The sequence below is a fragment of the Fukomys damarensis genome, unplaced genomic scaffold (genome assembly GCF_012274545.1).
Source record: "Fukomys damarensis isolate Sample0158 unplaced genomic scaffold, DMR_v1.0_HiC HiC_scaffold_7, whole genome shotgun sequence".
Classification (NCBI taxonomy): Eukaryota; Metazoa; Chordata; class Mammalia; order Rodentia; family Bathyergidae; genus Fukomys; species Fukomys damarensis.
The window spans coordinates 12,569,807-12,592,317 of NW_022900919.1; the positions used below are offsets into that span (position 1 = coordinate 12,569,807).

General features: G+C 39.2%; 1 long non-coding RNA gene across 1 annotated transcript; it reads right to left on the reverse strand.

The window, feature by feature from the left end:
- Positions 1 to 8,482: 8,482 nt before the first annotated feature.
- Positions 8,483 to 22,039, reverse strand: LOC104860015. Its single transcript, XR_779532.1, has 3 exons — positions 21,962 to 22,039; positions 10,950 to 10,985; positions 8,483 to 8,594 (listed from the first exon to the last, which is right to left on the reverse strand). It is a non-coding gene; the product is annotated as an uncharacterized LOC104860015 (long non-coding RNA).
- Positions 22,040 to 22,511: the final 472 nt, after the last annotated feature.

The window sequence follows — 22,511 nt, forward strand, 5'->3', positions numbered from 1 at the left end:
GATTTGTTTTTTTAACTTAATGTGTAGTCTATAGAGATCAACCCATGTACTACTAAAAAATGTATTCTACAGTTGTTGGATTGACTATCCTTTAAATATCTATTAATTCCATTTGATCTATAGAATAGTTTAAAGCTGTTTCTTTGATACTTTTTGTCTAAACTATCTGCCCATTGATGAAAGTGGGTATTGAACTTACCCACTATCATTGCATTGGACTCCATGTCTTCCTTTGGGTTTGATAGTATTTTTGTTTATATCTAAACCAGGTGCTCTGACATTAGACATACATAGATTTGCAATTGTTATATCTACTGGATACACTGACCCCTTCATCATTAAGGAATTTTTTTATTTCTTCTTACAGATTTTTGTCTTAAAGTTTATTTTGCCAGATTTAGGTATGGCTAGTTTTCTTACTTTATTTTTCTATTTGCAAAGAACATTGTTTCTCATTCTTTTCATCTATGTATGTCTTTACTAGTGAGTTTCTTGTTGGCAGACTATTGTTTATTTGGATTTTTGTTGTTGTTGTTGTTCTTTTTATCCATTCAGCTTTTCTGAATCTTTTAATTGGAGTACTTATTCTGTTTAAATTCAAGGTTAGTATTAACAGGCAATTAATTCTGTCATTTTGCTTATTTTATTCTTTTTATTTATTTATTTATTTTTTTGTTCCAAGGATCAAACTCAGCCCCTTGCTCTTGTAAGGCAGGGAGTGGTACCCCTGAGCCAAATCCCTGGCCCTGCTTATTTTATTCTAGTTTTTTTGAATATTCTTCCTCTGTTTTCCAACTTTGTGATTTAATGGTTCCCTACATATGTGTCATTGCTGGTACATTCTTCCTATTTTTGTGTATCTCTATTCTTTTAGTGGAATTTGTGCTTTCACATTCTTTTGTGATGATAATTGTCTTTCGAAAGCATTTTCTAAAATTGGTAGAGTAAATCTGAATTCCTTCAGTATTGGCTTGTCCTACAAGGACAATATTTCTCTTTCATTTCTGAAGGATGGCCTTACTTCACGGAGTATTCTTGCTGGAAAGTTTTATTTCAGACTAGGAATACAGCATCCATTTCTCTCCTGGCCTGCGGAGTTTCTGCTGAGCAATCTGCTGTTACTCTAATGGAGACACCCAATGATATGACTTGGCACTTTTCTCTGACAGATGTTAGATTTGTTTGTCTAGTATTTTTGCTAGTGTGACTCTCATATGCCATGTTGAACATATTTTCTATTCTTATGTATTTGAGATTCTTTCCCAACTTAGAGGGTATTTTCAGCTGTTATTTTCTTGAGTAAGTTTTCTGTGACGTTAAGATTTTTCTCCTCAATTTGGATATTCGTACCCAAACATGTGGGATTACTAATTATTAGCACCCTAAAGGTTTGAATGTTCTTTTCATTCTGATTTCCTTTGTTTTCTCATTTGCTCACCCTTTCCACCCCTTTCGTCCTTCCTTTCCCTCTCTCTCTCCCTCTCCCCCTTTGGTCTGACTGTAATATTCAGAAGACCTGTCTTTCAGTTCAGATACTCTTTTTATGCTTGCTTTAGCCTGTTGTTAAGGCTTTCCACTGTTTTTTTTTTTTTAATTTCACTTATTGAACCTTCATTTCTAAGAATTGTAATTGGTGATATTTCAAAATCTCTATCTCTGTAGAGTTTCTCATTCATGTCCTGAATGATCTTCCTAATTTCATTTAACTATTTGCACTTCACTGGATTTCAATTATTTTTTAAAATAATCATTATTTTAAATCCCTTATTAGGCATCTCAAATTTTTTGATTTATTGGAATCTGGTGGTAAAGTTACTATGTTCCTCTGTGAGCATCATAATACATAGTTTTTTTTGTTTGTTTTTAATCATGTTTCTCCTACATTTAGACTTGTGCATCTAGTGAACTGAGTTATTTCTACCACTTTTATGTGTTGATCTTCTTAGGAAGACGTTTTTCTCCCAACAATGTGTCTCAGAGCTTCAGTTTATTATATAATGTTGGATTTAGTTGTAGCTGGACATTACAAGGTAGTCTCCCTGTATCTTCTTTGTGATTAATGACTCTGGGCACAGTACATACTTGGCAAGAGTCAGAAAGACTTATTGTCTGTGTAGGCCACTCAGCAGTGGAGAGCCTTTAGTTGTTTGTGCAGGTGCAGGAGTGATGTTGACATGAAAGTGTGTTATGTGGGGTGCTTACTGCATGGCCACACCTATGTAAGACCAGTGGTGCCTGTCAGGTGACAGGAGCACTCTCAGGCACCATGAATGCTCATGCTGCTCTTCGCTAGGGCCCTTATCTTGGGAACCTCAGCAGTGGTAAGGACTCTGGAGTACTTTTTCTCTCAACAGTAATGCTGGCCTAGAGGTTTCACAGGGAGAGGAGATGGTGAAATTTTGTCTCACCTGGTCTATGGTGCTCTTGTCCAGTTTTGATCGCTATGTGTTATCAGGCAAGGTGTGGAAGTAGAAAGATCATAGTGAGGTAATATCAGGAACTGGACTACTCCACTATGCCTGTGGTGTGCACAACTGGGAGCTGGCCTGTGGCCAGCCTCAGGGAAAGTTCCTCATGGTACTCTTTGGCTTGGAGCCCCTGGGGAAGGGAAAACAGCCTGAGCCATCGAATTGCTCGAGGTTCCCTCAGCGCATCCTGGGGAGCAGGAGAAGGAAGTACGCCCCTCCCTGTAGAAGGAATGGCATTGGAAACTGCATAAATCACCTCCTTCAGTCCTGACACTGGAATGAGTTCACACACAGATGGTCACACCTTGGTCCCCTGACTCTCCAGGATGGCACCATTTCTTCCCCTCTGTGTTGCAGTACCTCAAGTCTGCACACTGAGAAGACTTATGAGACAATTACTCTGTGGGGCCAAGTTGGGTTCTCGAGGGAACCAATACTTCTAAACTCATGCAATAGACATCTGCGGAATCCCAGAAATATGAAGATGCCAGGATCCTGATGTGTAGAGCCCCCTACACTCATATAATAGGTCACTTCTCAAGGTGGTACCCAGCTACAGCCCCTTGAAGTTTCACTGAAAGATGATGTGAGATCCTTTTCCAAAGCCAGACTCCAAGCTATTATGTGCAGATTCCAAGCTGTTATCTAAGTGGACTACAAGCTGTGAGGATTTGTGAACCTTGGAGTGGCTCAGACCGCCACGTCTGCTCTAATACTTTACTGTGACTCTGTCGCCTATACCGTTGCAGAGGGGGACTCACACTCCCTGAGACATAGAGCTAAGGTGGCTGATGATGGATATTTTACTTTTCTTTCTGTGCTGTTGTACCAGATCTCTGTATCAAAGAAGTTTCCAGTCTCTCTCATGCTGGTTTCCAGGTTTTTCACACTGTTGCTCACCTCTGAATTTATCTGTGCACATGTGATTGTGGTTCTTCCCTGTGGAGGAGCAGATGAGTGTTGGATGCCTCTATTCCACTATCTTGGATCTAGATTCATCCTTGTAAGTGCTTCTCTTCATAAAAAAGTGTTAAATAATTCATAGTTTTAGATGTCCAAAGGGAAATACTGAATAAATCAAGGAAGAGAGAAAGTGGTAAACGTTTTGGAAGTTAGCTGTGGAAAACTTTATGAATAATATTCCAAAGAATTAAAAGTAGACATTCTGTTACCTTCAAATCACTAGCAAAGAAGCAGATTTGGCAATTAACTGATGTTCCAGTGGAGCTGTTTGTTGCTGGTCTTAGCATAGCACTACAGCAGGAACCTACCTGTTTACTACACTATGTTATCAGATGGAATACCTGCTGGAAATCCCTAGTTAACTTTATCTGCTACTTCAAGTCCTGCATGATAAGAAAAGGGGGGGAAAACATAAGTTCTAAAGAGTTGGAGAGAGTACAGAGAGAGGTGAATGGTGACCTCCCAACATCCTCTTAAATTGCCAGAAAGATGGCAATTTAAAGTCTAACCCGGGCATGGCCATTTCAGCCTCCTCACACAAAAGGAAGAGCAAGTCAAAATATCAACAAGATGGTTTCAACATGGTAATGATATTCTACATTCAGTGGCTCAAACAAGGACTTGCTTGTAAGAAGTCAAATTTAGCAAATATTAAACATTTCATTTCCTTTTTTCCTTGGTGACAACAGTTCCTTCTTCCTGAAGGCACTGACAAGATCTCTCTCGATACTTTCTACAGAAAGACCCTGTACACAGAAGTTCTCCTTTAAAAAATAAGGGAAAATCAAAAGCCATGCAATTGTATTTCCTCTCAACACATCTTCCATATTAGAAAAAAAAATTCAAGAAAAACAAGAAAAAATTATAGAAGGAAAGTGAACAGGCGAAAGAAAAAAAAGCTGCCTCTTAAAAACTTCTAGTATTTATATCACTTTGTTTTTCATTCACACCAGGGAAATAACAAGAGGTCCTCTGATGAATGTTGTAGATCGCCATGGTTACGGTTCAGAGGTGCAGCAGAAAGCAATTATGGTGGAACAGAAGAAAGAAATGCACCTCTTTGTCAGAATTTCATAACAGCTGTAATAACACTAGCGCACCCAAATGAATGTAAAATAACTGAAATATTGTGGCATGTTAAATGCCAGCACATTAAAAAATTGTATTTCAATGTCACATTATTTAAAATGACAGGAAGCATTAATTCCAGCTGCACCAAGGAGCCTGTTAAGAGGCATAGGGTGGAGGGGATGTAAACCGGCATCCACACAGGGAGGAGACTTCAACATGATGTAGGAAAATACAATAGTGTTGGGAGGGAAAAAAATAGGACTAGGACGATACAAGAGCAAGTTTAATGTGATACGCTGAATGAATTCCATTATATATAATTGAGCTGAGCCTCCACCCACTGCCAGAGCTACTTCAGCATTACAGTAGTCACCTAACTCTTCCCTTGCACTGTGAGCTCCCAATATTTACATTAGTTAAAAGTTTTCCTGGTGAGGAATATTATCCCATTTTACAGTGACACCAAATAAGGAAATACTGACCTGATTATGGTGTTGACTTCATCTTTAGGGGATGGATTTGAAGAGGAAGGCTCCTGGGATCAGGAAAATTTAGGGGTTCTATTAGTTATCCCCTTGAGAATTTTCACTTTCAGCTTGGGTAACTCAAACTTCCTGGTTTTAAGCTATTCGGGCATAAGATACAGTTTCTAACAATTATGAAACACCATTTTTTCTGTTCAGCACCATACTGTACAAATATTATTCCCTTGGAGTGAAAAAGTAAAGCAGCTGAGAAATATCCTGGTCACAAGTGCATGGTGCACTAGTCTTCTGATCTCCATTTGCTGTTTCCTCAAATCAGAAACTGTGCTGATTTTGCAACTCAAGTAATGTCACAAAAGCAGACTCTGAATGGACTGTGAGTGATGCCTTATGTTCTCATAGTCAGAGGATGGCGCCTCTCAATAATGCACAGTAGAAATCCCTGTGCTCATTGGTTTTATTAACTAGACTAGAAGAAAAAAAATTGCCAATGAGATCAGCATAATGTAATCTCTACCAAGGAGAAAGCATACCTTTTAACAGATACTACTTCTGCAATGTATATTTTAGAAAGCAATTAATAAGCATTTTCATCATTTTTATCACAACTTTGAGACTCAGTAGTGCTGCCGACTGCCTCACAAGTGCAAAGTCTTGAGTTTGATCCACCATACAAGAAAACAAAGATTATACCAGGGAAGATGTCCGAATTCCTCGCCCGGCGAAAGATGCAACTAAGAATCAAAACCATCATTATATGTGACATCAGGATTCGTATCTCTACTACCAAACCCCTGTGACTTCTTCATTTCACATTCCGGGTGACACTGGCTCACTTTCTTCTTCCAGTTTCTACTTTTGTCTTGTTCTGTGATAGGTTCTTGCCATGTAGCCCAGGCTGGGCTGAAACCTCTTCCTCATTTCACAGATTATAGGTCTGCACAACCACACCTGACAGGATCATTGTCTCGCATACCAAGGAGTTGGTCTCTTAGCAGAATGGCATTCGATTTTGATTTTTAGATTTCCTCAATGCTTTTCTTTCTTTCTTTTCTTTCTTTTCTTTCTTTTCTTTCTTTTCTTTCTTTTCTTTCTTTTCTGTCTTTTCTTTCTTTTCTTTCTTTCTTTTCTTTCTTTTCTGTCTTTTCTTTCTTTTCTTTCTTTCTTTTCTTTCTTTTCTGTCTTTTCTTTCTTTTCTTTCTTTCTTTTCTTTCTTTTCTGTCTTTTCTTTCTTTTCTTTCTTTCTTTTCTTTCTTTTCTGTCTTTTCTTTCTTTTCTTTCTTTCTTTTCTTTCTTTTCTGTCTTTTCTTTCTTTTCTTTCTTTCTTTTCTTTCTTTTCTTTCTTTCCTTTCCTTCCTTTCCTTCCTTTCCTTTCTTTCCTTTCTTTCCTTTCTTTCCTTTCTTTCCTTTCTTTCCTTTCTTTTCTTTCTTTTCTTTCTTTTCTTTCTTTCTTTTCTTTCCTTCCTTTAGTAGCTATGGAACAAATCACCTGCACACAGTTGTATTATTAGGCTGAGGGATTCCAAGGGACCAACACATGATAAGAAGCCAGTGGTGGTGACTTGTCTGTGTTCTTCAAAGTTTGTAAACAGACATGATGTATTGAGGGTGGAGCTGCGATTGTCTGAAGACTGCTTCACATGGTACCCTCATGTGACTCAGTTTCTCCACAATATGGTAGTGGCAGGGCCGTCTTCCTGTGCTGCAGCTCAGGACTGCAAGGATTCCAACAAAGTAGAAGCTCCCTCACCACTTACAGCTTGACCTCACACTGCACAAAATAGGCCTAAAGATAATAAATGCATTCATTGTCAGTGCATAGGAAAATAGTCTTCACTTCTCCATGGGAAGAAACAAGGGAGGTTCAAGATCACATTTTAAAACCATCATAGTCTTTAGCCAAAATCACTACCTCAACACCAGACACACGGCTTTGATGAAAATGCTAAAGAGAAATACAAGTTCATGAGTAACCTCTGAATAACGAGGTTTGCATAGCATTTGATGGTTTAAGATATTTATATTTGCTCCTGACATAGTAAAGTGATTTTGAAGACATGGAGAAGTATGGGGGAATTACAGAGCAGGAGAGTTCGTATCAGTGTCTCTCTATGCACATCAAGCTGAAGGAGAGTGGAGGACATCCTGTTAGCTATAAAGTGATCATATTTATTCACTGTTCTACTTTTCATTCATTCTAGTGGGAAGGGTTTCCTCAGAACTTCCACATAAGCTGCTGCACTTCAAGGAGGTAAATATCCTATTATCTGCTTTTCAGAGATAATGACCAGCAAGAAAGTCAAATGCTTTGTTACAGGAGCCGGAGCCTCTGCTGAATCCAGGGCACAAGATTCCCCAAGGTGTCTCTCACACTATTTCCCTGTGGTTCTATAGTAAAGCTTCACACATACAAATCCCTACTACTCCACCTTACTTTTCAAATTCAGGCAAAGCTTTCCCCCCACAAAGAAAAACGATATTTACTTTGTTTTGATGGAAAAAGGCATAGTGAATAAGGGTGCAGTTTGATGCTTTTGCAAACACGCAGTGCTCACATCTCAATGTAGAATATGGTGAACACCCTGTGCTCCGGTCACCTCCTTCCCCAAGTGGTTATTCACCATATTCTTCTTGGTTTTGACTCTACACGGACAAGTCTGTGTTTCACGTTTATCTACCTTTCTGCATTTCTCCATGAGATTCTTTGACCTCTTTACATTTGTTGTCCATTAGCTTTCATTATATTTCAAAATGGAGTGATTGATAAACATACATCTAATGCTCACTTTACAATTCAATATAATACCATGGTTTTGCTTATTTTGCCTTTAAAATCAGTGCTCTATCAATGGTTTTATAGTTGATGCTCTGTACGACAAAAATGGCAGATCAGGGGTTCTTGACCAATTATCTGTTTGCCTGTGAGCAAGTCTCTCACATTTTTGTCCCTTAAGATTCACTTCCAAAAGTTGTTATATGGACATATAATCTCCAAGATTCTTTCTATAGCTGAAATCTTTTGTTTTTTTAAATCAGCCACACTAAATCCTTGTTACTATACTTATAAGTCTTTCTTTAAAAAGAAAATGATAAGAACTTTTATAAGCTCACTCTACTTTCCATTCTAGAATTTAAAAATCCTCTAGGAAATTTAGACTATTTTTAATTTCAATGTTTAAAATGTAACAGCTTGCCCATTTGTTGTCAACTTGACAATTGTCAGTCTACTGCCGGGTGACTGCAAAATAAAAAATAAAGATGCTGTCGATCTGAGCCAATATGGCGGAGTCGGTACAATAGGTTACTCCTTGGAGTGGTTTCCCACTTCCTTGAACAGAATAGGCTGGGGAGAGGTTGCAGTTTGAGCAACTGCCCCTGTGACATCTGCTGGAGCCTGGGATAGGATTGTCAGTGCTGCTTTTGTGGGCTAGAGTTTCAACAGAGAGACGTGAGAGACTAGATTTTGAAACAAAGGTTTCGTTGCAGTATTGTGGTGTCATCATTTTATCACTTGCTGTGTGCTCGTGTCAGGTAAGTGGGCTTGCAAAGCAGCTTAATTAGAGTTGAGGATTTCCCTGGGCCAGAATCCACTGGACTGCAGACCTCTCTGTGGGGATGAACAGAAAGCACAGCCTCACTAAATATTGGGCAGACATTAGGATTTTGCAGGAAGAATAAACCCAAAGCACCATGGACTTCTCATGGGTCTTTCTCAGACTTTCAGAATCTGTTAATGTTATTTTTTTCACTTGTTTAATATCTGAAGGGGAGAGCATGATTCTTTTTTCCAAAAAGAAAGATCTCAGAATGCTGACAGCACCAGTTTCCTATGATTCCAGAGGCAATAAATTAAGGCAACTGATAACAGTATTTGTCATCTAGCTGCCACACATTAGGTTTCCAGGATCTCAGATTGTTACTTAAAATTTTCTACAAGTCTTGGTGCTTCTCCCCATTAGTTCCATATATAATTATTTATCAAGTTTTCTTACCATGCTCATCGCCTTATCAAAAGATAGGTGCTACGAATGAAGGACCACGTCTCTCTGGTTCTTTTATAGATCCTCAGCACTCAGAACATTTGTCATCAAAGATGACAAATCAGAGACTCTATATTTTAATAATTAAGACTACAGATTTAAAAAAGTTTTATTATTTCCCAAACAGCAAATTTGTGGGTAAAAGAATATTAAGAGACAATACCTGAGGATATTCTATTGAGAGAATTTCTTAGATGAACCAGGATATGTGCTTGACATCACCTTTTAGGACTATTCCTAATGTACCTCTGTACAATCACCACTGGACTCTGTATCAGTGTTACAAATATATTTCGCAGTCTTACCCTTGCATTCATCCATGAAGATTTTCAAGGTCTCGATAAATGAATTCAATGTTCCCATTGGCTAATGAGTATTAATGAGTGAAGTGAAAATTTGGACACAAACAGTAAGGTCAAGTATATTGCACAGCAGTAGTGATGGTTTGTGGAAAGAGAAAAAAGTTGCAAATATTGGGATGCTTGGACCTGACTTCCTGTCAGTTTGGGGGGAAAGGGGGAGGGGGCTAAATATAGACATGGATCTGCTGGCTCCTTCAGAGGAACCTTCAAATAATGCCTTTTCTACCCTAGCTCGAAGGGAGGTTGACCCGAGCAGAGAAACTTTTATTAGAGAAGCATCTGAGAGTGTCTGAGATCAGTGGTTTTGCATATTTTGCTGCCTCCCCCTCCTCTCTTGCCTCACACCTATATCATCTAGGTTTTCACTTGCTTCCACAGAAAGCTAAGCAGAAGGGCTACAGAGGATAGCACTAGTTTTTAAATCACTTTAGAGCCCATACCAAATCCTGCTACAGAAGAAAACTCAGTGTTACTTGATGGATAGGTGAGGTCCACAGAAAGCACATGGCTGTTCAGTTTCATAGAGGATAGTTAAGTCTCAAGGGGCAAAGACTACCCCATTTTATATTAAAAGCATAGAATCCAATTCATAAGATCACCCAAACACAGACACTTGCCTCAAGCTATGAAGTATTAAGTTACTCTTGCTTATTGTTTGCTTTGGTTTTGTGCATGTGTGTGTGTGTGTGTGTGTGGTTTTCGTCTTTTCCTTTGTTTTGGTCCTAGACTAAGCCTTGTTATTGCTGCGTAGATCAGGCCACCTCCTACACGAAAGGCTGGCAGGATTCCACAATCCCAGAGGCTGTAGGTCATCATGACCGTGGAAAGGCACAGACAAGAGAGGCTATCGTGTAGGCCACTGTGCAAATGCATTGTTGCTGTATGCATTCTTCTAAGAATTGCTTTGAAAACATTTGTGGGAAAACGCCCTACCTTAAGCTTCTGTCCTTAACTGCCTGGCCAAAGTTCAGTGTTCTAGTGAAGGTAATTACCGCTGACTTTAAAATTACCTTCCAAAATAAGAGACTAATTTAACGGGTTTCCCAGCTCAGGTGCACAATCCCAGTATTAACGGATGGCACTCGTGAGAACTGAACTGGAATATCCTCGATAACTGTACCATTTGATTTTAACAATATCAAATTGATCAACTTTCCAAAAGGGGCGCTGTTAATGTTGATACAAAATATGCTAAAATTTTTCCTCTAACTTTTATGTAATACTACCTTTGTGCCTTTGGCTGCAAGGGTTCAGAGAATTTGAACATGATAATTGCCTGGCCATGTTAGTTTGTACTTCTCTATAAAACAGTGTCTCTAGAAAACATTTTCAAATCTATGCTAGTGTTTTCCTAATACTACAATGCTAATATTATGAGGCTTAAAACACATCAGAGAACATTCACATCTCACCATATCTAACTGCTCCCAAATTTTAAAAGTAGCATTCATAATAATCCTTTGTGACTATCTTTATTTTTGAGTCTTTATTCTATTTTTCACAGTGAAAAACTCAGTTCTATGCCTGAAATCATGTGCTGGTATCCATTTATGTACTTACTATAAGCAGGAATTATTCTTATCCCTCATCAGGAGTCTGGAAATGAAAATAGGGTAGAGTTATGTCAGACAAAATCAAATTTCTTTAAAATGAAAAAGCATGCCAAAATCACATTGGTGATCCACTTCCCAGACATAAAAAATGGATTTATTCCTATAACCAAAATCATTTTTAAAAATCTAAGCATACATATGCCACATTCTACCTAGCCCTGTAGGCTTCTATGCCAGCATTCCAGAGATCTAGAACATGTGTGATTATCACTAAAACTTTTTTCCCTTAAAATTCCTGAAAAAGAAAAAAAAATTGTTCAATTTTAGAAGCAGGAGGGAGAGAGGGAGAGAGAAGAAAAGTTCCCTAACAGGTGGCAGATGTTTCAAAGAACCAGATGTTGACCACTAGCAGAACACAGGTCGGTGAGATGGCAGGAAGGCATCCGTGGTGCAGGAGACCGACTGTGGCCACTCACCATTGAGTGTGTGCTGTGCACTGGGTTTCAGTCTGAAAGATCATTGATGGCAGAACTGCATCAGGCCCCGCGGAGCTCTGACCAACTGCATCTGTTCTCCCTGATACAGTTTACACCAGTGCTGTTCTACACCAAACACTGACCTGCAGGGTTCTAACCAAGAGCTTCCTTGAAGCACAAAAATGAGGCAGATCAGAAGTTTTGGGATGTTAGTGCCCTAAACAATGAGGAATGGAAATTAGGGTCTAAATACCTCAGCTTCCCCCTCACCTAAGTTTCTGAGTGAGGTGGAGCTCCAAGTATTTGCAGGAATAACTTGCTCACAGACGCATTCCATGGGGATCCTTCTCTGTTCTTCATCTTAGTTCTCAAACCCCTTGTGGTATTCTTGGGAAACCACATAATCCTAATATCAGCATCTGCTTATGGGAAAACTGAGCTCAGTGCAGTGAACCTAGTACAGGGGTCCTCTCAGCTTCTGACAGAGTACAGCTGGTTCCTGGCTAAGCAAGTTTTTTGAAATGAATGTATCTCTAGGTAGCTCTGAGGCAGTGTAACAGATGAAGTTGATTTCACCCACCATCGCTCTTTTAGCCAACTCTTAAGGTAAACACACAATGATCGAAATGTTCCTACAATGTTGGCCTCTTATATTCTTCTGTGCCCCTATAAGGTTAAGTAAGGGCTGCGAAATATAGCTAAACTTTCATGGACATAAAAATATACAATAGGTTGTTCAGAATGTGGCTTTTGTATTTAAAAATTACATAGACTGGGAGATGAAGAAGATACGTTTTCTGTCGTTAGAGAGCCATGGATCTGTGGGACAAGGAAAACCCTGAAGAACAGAAATGAAGAGTAAACTAAGAGGAGCCTACAGCTTCCTTTGCTCTCCGAACGTTGCCGTGCTAAGTCCACAGGTGGTCAACAGCCTGTTAGAATCAAACATGACTTTTTAAAGTAATACACAGAACACAGTGATGCTACTGGATAAAATTTTCCTTTAACTTTTGTTTCCTTGCTTAATTTTTAAATAACTTGGGAACCTACTCCTTTGTACTCAAATACAGTGGTGCCTCAGTTCCTGAGCTTAATTCTTCCCTCAATTCTGGTCACAAACTTAACTGGATGACAACCAAATCAAATTTCGCCTTGAGGTCAACATTGAACCGAACCATTGAATTCGAGGCCTTGCATAAACAAACATAAGGTCCATACTGTAATGAAGTATTTATATTAGAGATATAAGGTAACATATTAAATGTAAAAATGAATCGGTGAGCAAGATTATGTTAAATAGTAGTTCTGGGGGAAGCTAAATTAGGGTAATGGTGAATGATTAGAAATGTTAGTATTTGTTGTGTCACCAGAAAAAAGCCTCAGTGAGCAGATCATCTTTAAAAGTGGAATGATTAGAAAAAGCCTACCATGTCAAGCTTTAGGAATAGGCATTATTTAGGCTGAAGTAGAGCAGCTGCAAAGGAGCCAAGCATCATTGAACCCAGGATGTAACAAACCATTACAAAGACTCAAATATCGAATGTATAAGGCAGGATGGTGTCAGGAAATGATATCAACTAAGAAACACCAGAACTGTACTTTTCAAAGTATGACCCCAGATTGGGTCTAATCCCAGAAGTCTTTGTTACTGGATAAAATAACGGAATTTGTGAGTAAATATTTAGAAAGCTTATTTTAGAAGGAAAATAAACATGGAATTATTATAAAATCCAGCAAACCCACCACGGAAAATATATCCAACGGCAATAAAATCATGTGGAAGAGACACTGCTCTCGACTCCTGTTCATTACAACGCTACTCATGATGAATAAAGTATGGAATTAAATGTCCTTCAGTGGATGAATAGATAAGAAAATTAGGTACACATCACAGTGGAATACTACTGAGGCAAATCAAGGCATTAAATCCAATCATCTGTGACAATTGTGAATGGACCTACAGGATATTATTTTATGTGAAATAACTCAGGCCCAGAGAGAAACGTACTGTAAGATCTTCCTCAAAGGCTAAGTCTCAAACAAACACTGATCTAATAGAAGTTAAGAATAGAAAAGTAATTATGTCTGAAAAAAAATCTATGGGGCAAGGGAAGGGGAGAGGCTTATCAAAGGGCACAGTACTGTAGCTCAATAGGAGGAAAGATTTGGTGTTCCATGGCATAGTAGGGTGAATACATTTCCTAAGGAAGGATGTCTCAGGAGAGAGGGCCTTCTTCATATTACTTACAATACAGTAACATTCTAACTATCCGGATTTGATTGGTTTTTTTCAATGTATATGCAAACCCAAACACCGCATCGTACCTCCTAAATATGTAGACATATGACGTGTCAATCAAAAAATTATGAAGAGAATATGAAGAAAAAGAATTAGCACTTGTTTCTCAGTGGTGGAACCACTTTTCCAACTTTCACTCGGTTCCCTCACTTCGTCCCACTTAGAGAAGCTCACCTTCACTTTTAAGACCACCCCGTGTCTTTAAAACCTTCCTTATATGGACACCTCACAGAACTAGGATCAGAGTTTCCATTTGACCCAGCCATCCCTTTGCTGGGCATCTTTCCAAAAGAATTAAAAGAATCATATCACCATGATATATGCGCACCCATGTTTATAGCGGCACAGTTTGTAATAGCTAACACTTGGAAACAGCCCATTTGCCCATCCGTTGGAGACTGGATAAAGAAGATGTGGTTTTTCTATAAAATGGAATACTACTCAGTCATAAAGAATGAGAAATTAGAGTAATAGGAAAATGGACACATATTGAGAATATACTCCTAAGTGAAATAAATAAGTCACACATGTGTAAATACTGAAGAGTTTCTCTGGTGTGAAAAACTATAATAGTACATAAGATCCTAATGATATAATTGACAATGTGAAATAGGAAGAAAAGGGCTAAAAAGGTATAGGGGAAAGGTAATAAGGGAAAAAGAAAAAAATTAGAAAATGAAATGATGGAAATAAAGTATTTGTAAATAGGGAAGGGAGGAGGGGGTGAAGGGAGGGCAGGGATAAGGGGAAAATATGAGAACCAAGACCTGTCATAAAGGTACAAGCTCTCAATGATGAATGTAACTGTACTGTATACGTCAAATGTGCCAATAAACCCAATGAGAAAAACAAAAACTTCCTTAGTCCCCTCTTATAGGTTCCCTCTGTTCCTCTGCTCTCCTGTCACTTCCCGTATTTTCATCGTCACCCCAGTTTCCTGGCCTTCACCCCACACACACCTATTCATAGTCAGCATGACGTCCTGTCACAGAACTCTTGGCATGTTTTGATTTCCAAGCAGACTCCTCCGTTCTCGACTGTCCTGTCACGTGTGAGAAACACCTTTAACTCTCCACTTGATGGCTCTCAACATCTCTGTGTCTCTCCCTACTCTCTGCCGTAATGCCTCCTTTGCCCTGCAGTGCCTTCACTCTAGGCCCATCCTGGAGGATATTATGCTGAGCACTGTCCTCCGGTGTCCCCAGCCTGGCCTGCTTCCCTCCCACCTCCTCCACGTCACTCATCTTAGATGTCGTGACACTGCCAGTGGCCCCTTTATGTCCCCAGCCCGGTCCTTGGACTCTGCCTGCTGCAGGATTCTGTTTAGTAAGTATTGCAGTGAACCCCTCATCAGCGGCCTACAGTTAAATGCATGGTATTCTCACATCTCATTTACCGCTTCAGCTCCTTCAGCCCCACCCAGCTCTTCTGTCCCCTACATCATCGCTATGAATCTTCATGCAGCCATCAGTCCAGAGCCAACCATGGTCCGCCCCTTCTTTGTTCCCCACCTCTACTCAACCACTCAATCCTGTGTTTCTGTCCCTCAAAAGTATTTCACGTCTGCTCCTCTGCGCCGTCAGGGCAGCGTGATCTCCTTTCTGGCTTGCTGCATCCACCACCTTGCTGGTATTCCTGTGTTTGCCGGTCCTGGCCAGTACATTCTTCCATTACTCCCCATCTCCAAGGTGGAGCTACTAAAATGGGAATGGCATCATGCATTCCTGGGCTCTCCAGTGCAGACAAGGTGAAGTTCAGATGTCTTAACATGACTTCTGGTGCTGGCTATAAACTGGCCCTTTGAGCCATATGCTGAGCCTTTCCCCGTTTCAACTTGACAGGGAACATTTTGATCTTTGTCCTCTCCTTAGCTGTCTCCTTTGTTTCTCCCTATCCCCTCTCCCTCCTCTTTTCTCTCTTTTTTACTGCACACCTACTTCCTTCCTTTCCCTTCCTCTTTAGCTCCTTCCCTCTTTGCTCCTTATATTCCTAGCTTCTTTATCTATCATTCATATATATATGAATATATAGCGGGGCATGGTGGCGCTTGCCTGTAATCCCAGCACTCGGGAGGCTGAGGCAGGAGGATTGCTGTGAGTTCGAGACCAGTCTGGACTACATAGTGAGTTCCAGGTCAGTCTCAACTACATAGTGAGACCATGTCTCAAAAAAAAAAACAAAACCAAAAAAAAAAATTCATAGTACTTCTTTTGTATGTTTAATTGTCACAGCATGGAAAGATATTCAACTTGCTCACTATTTCATTTGCTACCCCCACCAAGGTCTCTCTTATACACCAGTCACAGAATATTTCATCACAATAAGCGCAGAAACCATGTGGCTGACATTCTCCTGAATATATGAATTAACTCTGTCTCCCAAGCCCTTGAAATGGTTGCTAGGACTTTATCTCCATATACAGGAGGCCGAACTGAGGCCCAGGGAGGCTGAATAACCTGTTCAACAGCCAGTAAGTGACAGAGTTAAATTTGAAAGCTAGAGAGTCTGGGTGCAGAGCCCACACTCTTTGACATTGTTGGTTGACTAAAGAATGGAAATAAAGACAAGTAAGAGGGCTTGGGTAAACTTTAGAGTCCAAACTGATTTCTTCCTATCACATAGCACAGAAGTCTGAGACCTAGTGATTCAGTCTGCACAATTTAACTCCAAGTTTTACACATTTAGTGACTATTCCACCTTGCCCCTTATATTTTTAATTGTTTTAAAAGCAAATGCACTTTTGCTCTCTGTGGACACGGTTTTAATAAGCTTCTTTAAATATTCATAATTTAACTGCAAATTCCCCGGCTGCAGCCTTCTGTGATTCACAGACTTCTGTAAGTGGCCTCTGCTCTGGGTGGTGAGGAGCCGGTGAACCGCCTGCCCCATGCTCATCCTGCTTCCTGAGTGATCAGAAATGCTGAACAGACTGCTGAGTCAGAAGGTTAGAATCATCTGTCATTGCTTCCAAAATATTAATTGGATAGTAATATTTTTGCTCTATAGGCAGCTGGTTCATAACCTCACTGGGAAAGTGCTAAACGGTGATAAAAATGTGTCTCAATTCTAGGAGAAATAATAATTTTTCAGAATGTCTCCAGAATTAACTGAGCTGGCCAATTTTATTTATTTATTTATGTTTGGTTAATTCTCCCAAATTCACATCAGTTGGGCATCACATTAAACCCTGCCTTAAGAAGTTTAAATTCAAACCTGTGATTGTCTGAGATTTCTCAGTCTTCTGTGTTCCTATCAAATTCAAATGCAGAATTTAGGTCCCACTTTTCATCAAAGCTTTAATTTCTTGAGGTTTAGAAATATTAAATTTTGTATGCTCAATGCCTAAATTAATGTCACCGTATATGTTTTTCCGAATAAGATCTTGTTGAATGAATGAGAGCTTATGGTTTTTTAAACCTTTGTTCAGTTTTTTGAATGAGATAGCAAAAAGTATTAGATTTGTAGTACAGATTTTTCCACCCTGTTTTTCATACTTCTTTGCACAGAGGACCAGCAAAACACATGATTTTCTTTGTAAAAAACCATAAACTCTAAAGTATTAGAAGTCATGTAATTTAACATACGCATTTCTTTATGTTCTCACGTCATTGCTTTTCCTTGGCTTTTTCACCTATCTGTACCATGATAGGAATGTCCTTATTATCTTCTTTCTCTTACTGCATTCAGTATGGTGCTTCCAACAGGCAATACTCATTGATGCTTGGCAGAGTTTCATTTTAAACTCTGACTTGTCTACATAGCACCAAACTCATCCCTACAATTGAATACAAACTGTTCTTCTAATGTTCATATAAGAAAGTATCATCACCATAGTCACAATCCCAGGAATATGGTCATCAGTTGAAACATAAGTCAATAAGTAACCCATGGGTCTCCAGAGAGTATTTTGACCAAGTGTATGATGTATGCAGGGAAGGCAAATTTATACCCTGAATAAGTTCCTACTCCAGGAAGAGCATAGAACTATCCTTCCTGTGTTGGAAGCAGTCCATTATAATCAATCTGCCAACAAGCCACCTTGAGTTCTTTATGCTTCTATATCAACAGGAGGAAAATGGCTTTATTTTATCAGCTAGGTTGATTGGTCTTGATTAACGAGTGCAAACTGGGCTGCTGTTATACATTGGATGTAAGAAAAATATGTCTGAAACACAAGAGTTCCCTGGGTTATCTCTTAACTCTTAGGTCCTGTAATGAAAATCAGTAGATATCTGTCCCAACCCAAATCAGACAGAACTGCTAATAGTGTTGATCCTTCAGGAACAAATAATTCGGGTCATTCCACAAGACAAAGAAGAACCATGACAGACTGAGGGTTATTATTATTTCTTACTAAGTGCAGAGGGAATGTAGAATGGGTAGTAGAGGAGAGTAGTTATAAAAACAAGCTATGAGCACATGATTAGCTGCGGAAATGAGGAGCTAAATAGTTATACTTCCTATTTATTTTACTATTAAATGTGTTTGTATATAAATTAACCAAATATTTTTGCCTTCTCCCCGATTTCGATATCATCTGACATAAATTGTAGTAATGATATTTAAATTTATATTACAGTATTACAGTTACAGGATATCAGGGGAGAAAAGTGACCATCACCAGGTACAGAGCAACATATTTGTGACTGCAGGCAGGATAGCGATATTGAATAAGGTGGAAATATGGATGTTAAATGATGGTTCAAACATTAAAGAAGCTGGGCGTGGTGGCACACATCTGTACTCCCGGAACTCTGAGAGGATAAAATAGTACAATCACAAGTTTGATGTCAGCCTGAACAGCTTAGCAAGACCTTGTATCAAAATAATTTTTTTTAATTTAAAATGGGCTGGGGACGTAGCTCATTCTCTCACCATATATATCCACATCTATAAATATCTATATAGATATATATCATAGATATAGTATAAATACATTTAATACACACGCGTGCACGCACGCACACACACACACACACACACACACTCCCACACACCATCAAATCCTGTAGCTCCATGTCCAGCACCCATGGCAGGTTGTAGGGAGAGATAAGCTCCAAAACATTTTGGCATCCCTACCTCTATGGCATTGACAGTTGCAGCCCGTGTGACCTCTCTTGGGGTCTCCACTACATTTTGATGTTATTCTCACACAGTGCCCTCTCAGGAGCATACTGCCTGGCTTCCCAGGCCTTCTGAAATTTTGATGGAATCCTCTTAAGATCGGGTAACTTGTATATTCTGCATACCTATAAAACCAGTGCCATATTGATGACTCTAACCACTGCCATCAGCTCAAGCAGTAACAAGGCCCCCTAAGATCACAGCTGTCTTGGCCTCTGAATGCCAGGATAGCTGACCTCTATTAAAAGAATTTCAGGAACCTTTCCTAGCAGGTCCTTTTGAAACAGGGGGCCTTTGAACCTGCAAAGAATGGGATCTTGTTGATTTGTGAGATGGATTCAAGCTACCTTTCTTATATTGATGCAAAGCACTTAGCTTCTTTTTAATGGTAATGCTTTCAATAACAGATGCTCTATATGTACTCTGACTTGTAAGCTCTTCCTTTCAAAAGAAACTGCAAACTTTTCACTGCTCCCAATTTTCACTGTAGATCTGACTAAAAGTAGCTAGCAGTATCCATGTCATGGCCTGAATGTTCAGCTGTTTTGGAACTTCCTCTGCCAGATCAATTAGTACACCACTTTTAGTTAATCTTGGTCTCTCACAGAGTCTCAAACTACGGACAAAATTCTGAAGAAAAATGTTTTGCTAGGTTAACATACAAATCTAATAGTCTAATTGCTATGGTAGTAGGGTATTTGTTTCTCACTGAAGTCTCCTGAGCCTGGCTTTTCCTGTCTTCATTCCTGTCAATATTTTGGTCTTCTGAGTTCAAACCTGAGTCTCCCATCAAGCTCAATCTATAGCATTCTAGAGCTTCTCTAGCCAGTATATTCTAACCTTTACAAACTAGTATTTGTATGGTCATGTACAATCAGAGCTATAGCCTCCCTTCTCTGGTAGCAAAATCTGTGTTGGGTGTTTTCTCATCACCGAGTTAAAATACCCAACAGGCACAACTTAAAGGAGAAGAGGTTTATTTTGGCCCATGCTGTTAGTTCATGGTCAGCTGACTCCACGGCAGAAACAGGATGGCAGGAGGACACAGCAAAAGAAAAGGTCCTCAACCCCAGAAAGCACAGAGAGAAGGGAAGAGCCAGGGCTAAGAATCTACTTTCGTAGGTGATGCTCCCAGTGACCCATCTCTAATCAGGCCCCACCTCCTAAGAGCACATTCAGCTGCTGAACTTATAAATGGAAGAATCTACTGATATGTACAGTGCCCCCATGATGCAAGCTCACTGCAAACACACAGAACCCTTAGGAGACGTTTTAGATCTAAATCATAACATTCTTACATGGTACCATGGCCCGGAGTTGTAATTCTAGACCGAATGTGTTTACCTCGGAACCAATGTTTACCTACTCAAAAACTGATAACTATAAAAAATATCTTGTTCGTTTGGAATATGTCTATAAACACTTACTGTATTGGAAAATATAATATGGCATCTTAAAACATTAAAATCTATACATCAGAATAAATAATATATTAGATAATTACTATGTTTTCAAATAGCACAGTTTTTCCACATCTCTTTAATGTCTGGGTTAATAGAAGACAGAAAGGCTCTTTTACATGTTTTTGTCTTCACTATGTTTTACTACACTGCATTTGTTTGAGTATATAAAGAAAGTCTAACCTTATCCAGATCTATACCATAGAAACCATGGTATATTTAACAGGCTGTCATAACCCTATAAAGATATTCCTTACCTTTACTTTGTTGATGTTTACACTAAAACCACAAAATTAGTGGTGGATAAGAGTTGCAGGAGTTACCAAAATTTGGTACCGCAATTTAAGTGGTAGTTTGTTTTGTTTTGTTTTGTTTTTTTGTTTGTTTTTAATGTGAGCTTCAGGGTATAAGCTAAAACTTTAGGAATGAATGCTGAAATCTATTATTTTGGATTTAAATTAATCTTTTACCCATTCTGCATTTTGTAACATCTTGTTTTGGTCTTCCAAAAGTGGTTCATTCAGTGTATTAGACAAAAACTCTAAATCTCAACATGGTTCATTTATAATAAAAACTCATGTTCATTTAATATCACCAAAAATCTCATCTGAGAGCTTGTTCAGCTTACAATGGGAGCTGAAAAATTCTAATTATCTCTTGAAAGTTTATGTTTTATCATTCATGGCAAATAATGTTATCTGTTTATCTATAAGTGATAGGCTCATTTTGGTTACTTTCATGAAAATATTGGTCCAATACCCAAGTCTGAATAACCAAATGTCAATTAGTCTCAAGTAAAATGAGGTTCTATGAAGAAGTGGCTAGTTCAGCTAGCAACTCAAACACACAAGTGCCTTTCCTCAACAAAGCCATTATATTTTAATATGAATCCCAAGTGCTTCATATCACAAAAATGTCAGATTAATATAGTTTATAAATATGTATTGCTCTTTCAAGGACATTCTTAAGTAAAATTTCTTTCTATTTCCCTGGCACATGGCAGTAAGAAAACAATGTTCAGTGGCATTCTGTTAACTCCTGCTGAAGTACATTGCCGTTTTGCAATCGGTGTAAATGTCAGCACAGTAAAATAGACAAAGAATATCTCAGTATGATGACGACCATAATCTTGACTCCCTGAAAGGGACTCAAGGACCCTCAAGGTGTTGAAAGCTTGTACTGTGAAAACCCATGATATAAGATATGCCTAGTCATAGCCCTTCAACCCCACTACACTGTAATGTTGTTGTTGTTGTTGTTTTGAGACAGGGTCTTCACTATGTAGCCCATGTTTGCCTTGAACTCATGGCAATCCTCCTGCCTCAGCCTCCCAAATAATGGGCTTACAGACATGTGTCACCATGCCTGGCCACACTATAATTTGAATTCCCTGGAACACCTTGCCATTCAGAAATAATGACAAGTTAGGACTATGTCACACTGATGCTATTGCTCTAGTGTGCAAAAACTTGAGTACCTGAAGGCTGGCTCCTCATTTCTGAGCACAAATAAATAATAGGTGTTCTGTGAAATACCTTCGCTATATTTCATCTATACTCCTAGACTAGATGACATAATGTATTTGCCTGTTTTCTGATCCTCATAACACAGTATGACAGCCTGTATAAGTTACAAAGTAAAGAGGCTTCTTTTGACTCACAGTTGTAGAGATATAAAGTTGAGGGATGCATCTAGAAGTGATCTCTGACTCCCAGTCTCCGGGGCGTGGGGGACGTCAGATGGCAGAGAGAGAGCAGGCATGTGTGTATCTTCTGGGTGCTCCTCTAAGGCTCCCCTTCTAAACGTCACAGTTGGACTGTTTCCACCCCGATAATAGCTCACAATGGGGATTCAATTTCAACACATGAAATGGGGAGCGGGCATGTGCAAACCAAATCACATCATAGTAGATGGTGGGCCAGCCAGAGTTCTCCCAAGAACAGGATGTGTGTAGGAGGGAGGAAGAGAGTGCTGTTGTAAATAATTCTGGATGCTGGAGAGTACAAAACTTGTAGGCTGGGACATCAGGCCGGAGATCTGGGAAGAATCAGTGCCGTAGTTCACATTCAAAGACTCTTTGCTGGCAGAATTCCTTCTGTTTCTTGAGAGAGAAGTCTTTTTTCCTCTGAGGCCTTCATTTGATTGATAGAGGCCTATCTACCTTCTGAAGACAATCTGACTTTTTTGAAACCTATTAATTTAAATGTTAA